General features: G+C 44.5%; 1 protein-coding gene across 11 annotated transcripts in view; it reads left to right on the forward strand.

Moving 5' to 3' along the window:
- NR1H3 (nuclear receptor subfamily 1 group H member 3) overlaps positions 1–6,388 on the forward strand; it is a 14,174-nt gene that overhangs the window by 6,437 nt on the left and 1,349 nt on the right. The window lies entirely within an intron of this gene.

Genomic DNA, 6,388 nt, shown 5'->3' on the forward strand with positions numbered 1-6,388 from the left:
ATGAATAAATCTTTAAAAAAAAAAAAAAGAAACTCCATTTAAATCTGCATTAGGTATTGCACTTCCATATCATGTTCTGCTTAAAGAAAAGATTTTACAGTTAGGAAAAAAAAGTGAAAACCACTGCATTGCACTAAGCCACTTTTTCTTTCTTTTTAAAGAAGTATTTTAGTTTTGGAACCAGCAGTTGGCGTAATGGCTTTGTCGCTGGACTCCCATGTAGTCAACTGCAGTTTGAGTCCCAGACCCGGTGGCTTAAACTCACGCTGGGCACATGTTCATGTGTGCCCAAGATCCCAAGAAGAGAATGGAGGAGAAGGGATTTCAGCGTGGCCATCCTCCCCCGGGGGAGGGGAGCGATTTCTCACTTTCTGTCTCTCTGTCTCTCTCTGTCTTTCTGGTGCGCATACGTGCCCTATAGCAAAAACCTCTTTCTCAAAAAAAAAAAAAGTGTTTCGGGGGACCAGCCGTTAGGGTAATGGCTTTGTTGCTGGACTCCCATGTAGTCAACTGCAGTTTGAGTCCCAGACCCGGTGGCTTAAACTCACGCTGGGCACATGTTCATGTGTGCCCAAGATCCCAAGAAGAGAATGGAGGAGAAGGGATTCCGGCATGGCCATCCCCCCTGGGGGGTGATTTCTCACGATCCTCTCCCAGCCTCCCTGTTAGCTAGGATTATAGGCATGTACCGCCATGCCTGACCGGATTTCTTTCGTTAAGTTATTCCAGGACCCAAACCAGGCCTCCCATGTGGCCTTAACCTTGCACAGTGGTGCACTACAATTTGCACCACCACAGCTAGTACAATTGCTCTTTCTGGTCAACCCGAGAACCAGAATGAAAAGATAGCAAACAAACCAAATTGGTCAGTGGTAGATAAGAGTAAATCTTCTGGGACCAGAAGATAGCGAAATGGTTATGTTGTTGGCCTCTCACGTAGTTGACCATGGTTTGAGTCCCAGACTGGATGGCTTAAAACTCATGCCGGGTACATGTGTATGTGTGCCCAAAATCCCAAGAGGAGAATGGAGAAGGATTGCAGTGTGGCCATCACCCAGGGAGTGATTTCTCATTTTCTGTCTCTTCATCTATGTCCCTCCAGCAAGTACATGTGCCCTATAGTAAAAATCTCTCTCTAAAGGGACCAACAGTTGGCATAATGGCTATGTCACTGGACTCCCATGTAGTCGACTACAGTTTAAGTGCTGGACCCAGTGGCTTAAACTCACGCTGGGCGCGTGTGCATGCATACCCAAGATCCTGAGAGGAGAATGGAGGAGAAGGGATTGTGGCATGGCCATTCCCCCAGGGTCTTGATTTCTCGCTGCCTCTCTGTTTCTCTCTTTCTGGCAAACGTATGTGCCCTATAGTGAAAATCTCTCCAAAAAAACCACACAAAACCTCTAAAAATAAAAGAGAGAGAACCTTCTGTCCCCATCCTGTATCTGAAAGCTTTTCTCTAAATGCCAGTTCCCATTGCTGCTCTCTGTCAAATGCTTGCTTGGGGGCTGAACAGAGGGGTTTCCTCGTGTCCAGTTGCTGCACACTCTGTGTTGCCAGAGCAGGGCTGTGAACCTGTCAAGGCTGAGGGAGTTCTAGAGGGACTGGAGCTGAATCTCAGCGCGAGACTGAGGAGCTTAACAGCTGCGTGAGTGTGAGCAGGTCTGTAAACGTGGCTGATGCGATGACTCCATTCTTAGGCCTGGGAGATCCTCACTTCCAGGCCAGGGTCCTAAAGCCTTTTCTGCTTTGTGGTGACTCAGGCCAGCTCGTATGCCTCTTTTTGTCCCCAAACAGGCCACTGGTGAGCATTGTAGGGAGGCTTCCATGGATGCAGAGCACAAGAGGGCGGCGTGGTCGGGCACCGCTTGCCTTCTGTGTACCTGCGGTGCCGCCCACAGGTACAGCCACCTGCTGGGAAGGATTTGATGACTTTATCCAGCTTTAAAGGCTAACCTTGCTCCCATTCTCTCCCAAATCACCTTTTTTTTTTTTTTTTTTTTTTAAAGAATTATTTATTTATTTATCTAATTCCATTTGTTATTCTTTTTTCTTTTTTGGAGAGGTTTTTGCTATAGGGCGCGTGTGCTTGCCTGAAAGACACAGAAAGGCAGAGAGACAGAAAGAGAGAAATCACCCCCCAGGGGGATGGCCACGCTGCAATCCCTTCTCCATTCTCCTCTCAGGATCTTGGGCACGCACGCACATGTGCCCAGTGTGTTTAAGCCACCCAGTTTGGTACTCGAACCGCGGTCGACGACATGGGAGTCTGGCAACATAGCTATTACACCAACTGCTGGTCCCCCATTTGTTATTATTTTTTCAGTTTCACCAGAGAGAGACAGGGAAAGGAAGGAAGCAAGCCACCAGGTCCAGGACTCGAACCAGGGTCAGCTATGTGGGAATCCAGTGCCTTTAACCACCACGCCACCTGCTGGCCCCCCCAAATCACCTTTCTCCCAAATGTTCATTATTCCAAACCTTTTTTTTTTAAATTAAATTAAATTTATTTTTATTTTAAAATTTTATTTACGATTGTTATTTTTTTCTTGTTTTTTTGTTTTTGTTTTTGTTTGTTTGTTTGTTTTGCTATAGGGCGTGTGTGCTCACCAGAAAGAGAGACAGAAAGACAGAAAGTGAGAAATCAGCCCTGGGGAGATGGCCACACCACAATCCCCTCTCCTCCATTCTCTTCTCGGGATCTTGGGCATGTACGCATATGTGCCTGGCATGAGTTTAAGCCTCCAGGTACAGGACTCAATAGTGATGTAGCCATTACGCAACTGCTGGTCTTTTATTGTTATTTTTAATTTGCTATACGGTACATGTGTGTGTGAGAAAGAGAAAGATGCCAGATCTGGGACTTGAACTGCCATGGGCCATGTGAGAATCCAGCACCTTAACCACCATGCCACCTGCTAGCCCTTTATTATTATTTAGTTTTCTGTGGGCATGTGTACGCCACAGAGAGAGACAAAGAGAGAGGGAAAAAAGTGAGAAAGCAAGTTGCCAGGTCTGGGACTTGAACCATGGTTGACCATGTGAGGTCCAGTGCCTTAACTTCCATGCCACCTGCTGGTCCCCTATCCCAAACCCTCTTAATCATGGCCTTCTCGCCTCCTTCAGAGCATCCTCCTTTCTGAATACTTCCCAGCTCTCATGTCTCTGTGTTCCTTTGGCACTTGTGGACTTGTGCAATCTGAATCTGCATCTATTTATAGACGTATTTATATAAGCAGGTTTTTTTTTTTTTTTAAGCATATTTCCCTCTTCCAAAAAAGAAAGACACAGAGAAAGAGAGAACCCCCCAATGGACTCTGACATCATGATCCACTCCAGCCTGAGCTAGCCCTGGGATCACGGGCACATGTGTGCCCTGCATACTCAGAGAGGTCTCTGGACACAAACCTGGAACCTTCCCCCATGCGTCACCCTCGTCCTGCTCTGTGTTGCTGCTGCACCACCATCTGGTCCCTAACTGTACAAGCAGTTTCGATGTCATGTGTGCCTTTCATTTCTCGTTTCATCACTGAGGGCCAGGAAAGGAGGAACAGGGGCCCTATTTTGTAGTTTTCTTCCCCATGTGCATCCACTCCCACGTGCTGCACGTGGTGGATGACTAGTGATGTGGACCCACCCCTTTTGAGGTGTTCATTCAATGACCTACACAGGTGCATAAACCAATTATTCTTAAAAATTTATTTAGAATTGTTTATTTCATTTATTATTATTATTTTCCAACTTTGCTATGGGGCATATGTACTCACCAGAGACAGAGAGAGAGAGAGAGAGAAAGTGAGAAAGGAAGGCTCTGAGTCCAGGACTCAAACCATGGTTGGTCACATGGGAGTCCAGCACCCTAACTACTATGCTACCTGCTGGCCCCCATAACCCAATTCTTTTAAGAATTATTTATTTATTTAATTCTAGTTGTTAATATTATTTTTAAATTTGACCAGACAGAGACAGAGAGAGGAAGGGAAAGTGAGAAAGCAAGCCACCAGGTTCAGGACTCGAACTTCAGTTGACCACATGGGAATCCAGCACCTTTAACTAACACGCCACCTGCCAGCCCCTCCATAACCCAATTCTAAAACCTCCCCTTAATCTCAGTACAAAGGGGTTGTTTGGACACACTTTGGCACATAAAACTTCAATAAATACTTTGTAAAATGGAGTACGGGGCCAGCTCCATGGGGCAATAGTAATGTACTGCTCAAAAGAAGCTTGATCTCATGTGGTGACGACAGTTCAAATCCCCAACCTGGACAGCCTAAAACACACCAGGCATGCATCCAAGTGCCCAAGACCCGCTAGGCTAGAGGACTAGGGAAGGTGATCATGGGACAACCAGATCCTGTGAAGGGTCATCATCCCTCTCTCACTCGTACATGTGCATGCATTTGCTCTGTCGTGAATAAAGGAAAACAATTTAAATAAATAAGAAAATAGGGCAGGCCCACTGGATGGACAACACATGACTCCTGATAAATACCAGCGTGAAAGTACAGGAAGTGACTAATCAAGAAGGACTGAGTGGAAAAGTAGAGCAGATGGCTGCTCAAAGACTCTGAGAAAGCCTAGGGAACAATTGGGGTACAGAGACTTCGACCATTTGTATGGGAGAAGTGTTCTCTGGGCGTTGAGACTTTAGGTTATGGCTTGCTGCACTTTAATCTTTTTCTCAGTAAGAAGGTTTGTTCCATTTTTTAAGAAAGATTCATTATTTACTTAACAAATATTTACATGGTAGTTACAATATATGCCACATATTATTCTAAGGACTTTATGAGGTAGGTACTATTATTATCTCTGTTTTGTAACTGGGAAAAACCAAGGCCAAGACTAGTTAAATAACTTACCCAAGGTCACACAGCCTAGTTAATGGTAGAGGATTCGAACCCAGGCAGTCTGACACCATAATCCACACCCTCAACCACTCTGCTATTAATATATTCACTTTAGGATGTGATGTATGAGACATATCTCTAGTATTTAAATAAGTAAGACCAGGGCCAGCAGGTGGTGTGGTGGTTAAGGTGCTGGACTCCCCCATGGCTGGCTAACTGTGGTTTAAGTCCTGGACCTGGTGGCTTGTTTTCTCTTTGCCTTTTTCTTTGTTTCTCTCTGGTCAAATTAAAGATAATACTACTTAATAAAATTAAATAATTTTTGGAGAGATTTTTGCTATAGGGTACATGCATTCACCGAAGAGACAGAGAAAGTGAGAAATCACCCCCCCCTCCCAAGGGGATGGCCACGCTGTAATCCCTTCTCTTCCATTCTCTTGTCAGGATTTTGGGCATGTGCACATACACACACAGCGTGTTGAAGAGGTTTTTGCCTTAGGGCAAATTAAGTAATTTTAAAAAATGCTTTAAAATAATTCTAAAGAGAAGAACAGATTGTCATTTAATTCAACAGGTCCCATGTGCTAGACACAGTGCTAAGTGTTCTGTGTGCTTTATCAGTTAACTGTCTTGATGGTCTTATGAAATAGGTTCGGGGCCAGCCGGTGGTGTGGTGACTGAAGTGGCTGGGTCCCTTGACCGACTGTGCAGTTTAAGTCCCACACCCAGCAGCTTGAGAAACACAGCAAGCACATGTGCATGCATGCCCAGGGTCTCCAGAGGACACTGCATTGTAGCCATCTCCCCTGGGGGTTCCTTTCTCGCCCCCTTTCCCAGCCTCCGGCGAGTGCACATGTAACACATTTTTTAAAAAGGGAAAAGAAGAAACAGGTTCAGATATGGCTCCCATTTCACAGATGAGGCTTCAAAGGTTAAGAAACTTGTCCAAGGTTCCACACCAGAGCATTGGAGTAAACTCCTACTACCTTTTTTTTAAAAAAAAAATAAAGAGTTCATTAGGATTGAAATTTTGATAAACTTTTTATTTCATAGTAAATTCAATAAATAATTAGATTTGGTTTTGGTAGGTTAGATCCACAGAGGCTTATATCCAATAAATATTCTTTCTGCCTTTTAGTATTATTTTTTGAGAGAGAAAAAGAGAGAGAGGGAGGGAATTTGCATGCATATGAATATGCATATATTTTCTTAAGAATTATTTTAACTTTATTTATTTACTTACTTTAATTTGACCAGAGAGGGACAGAGCGAAAGAGAGAGAGAGAGCGAGTGAGAGAGAGAGAAACCAAACTACCAGGTCCAGGACTTGAACTGCTATCAGTCACGTGGGAGTCCAGTGCCCTTCACCACGCCACCTGCAGGCCCACATTTATTATTTTCTTTAAGAATTTTTTTTAAATTTATTCATTCATTTACTTATTTTTTTAATTTGACCAGAGTGGGACAGAGTGAGAGAGTGAGAAAGCAAGCCACCAGGTCTGGGACTCGAACCGCAGTTGAACATGTGGGCGTCCAGC

Source organism: Tupaia chinensis, unplaced genomic scaffold (assembly GCF_000334495.1).
Source record: "Tupaia chinensis unplaced genomic scaffold, TupChi_1.0 Scaffold000561_1, whole genome shotgun sequence".
Lineage (NCBI taxonomy): Eukaryota > Metazoa > Chordata > Mammalia > Scandentia > Tupaiidae > Tupaia > Tupaia belangeri.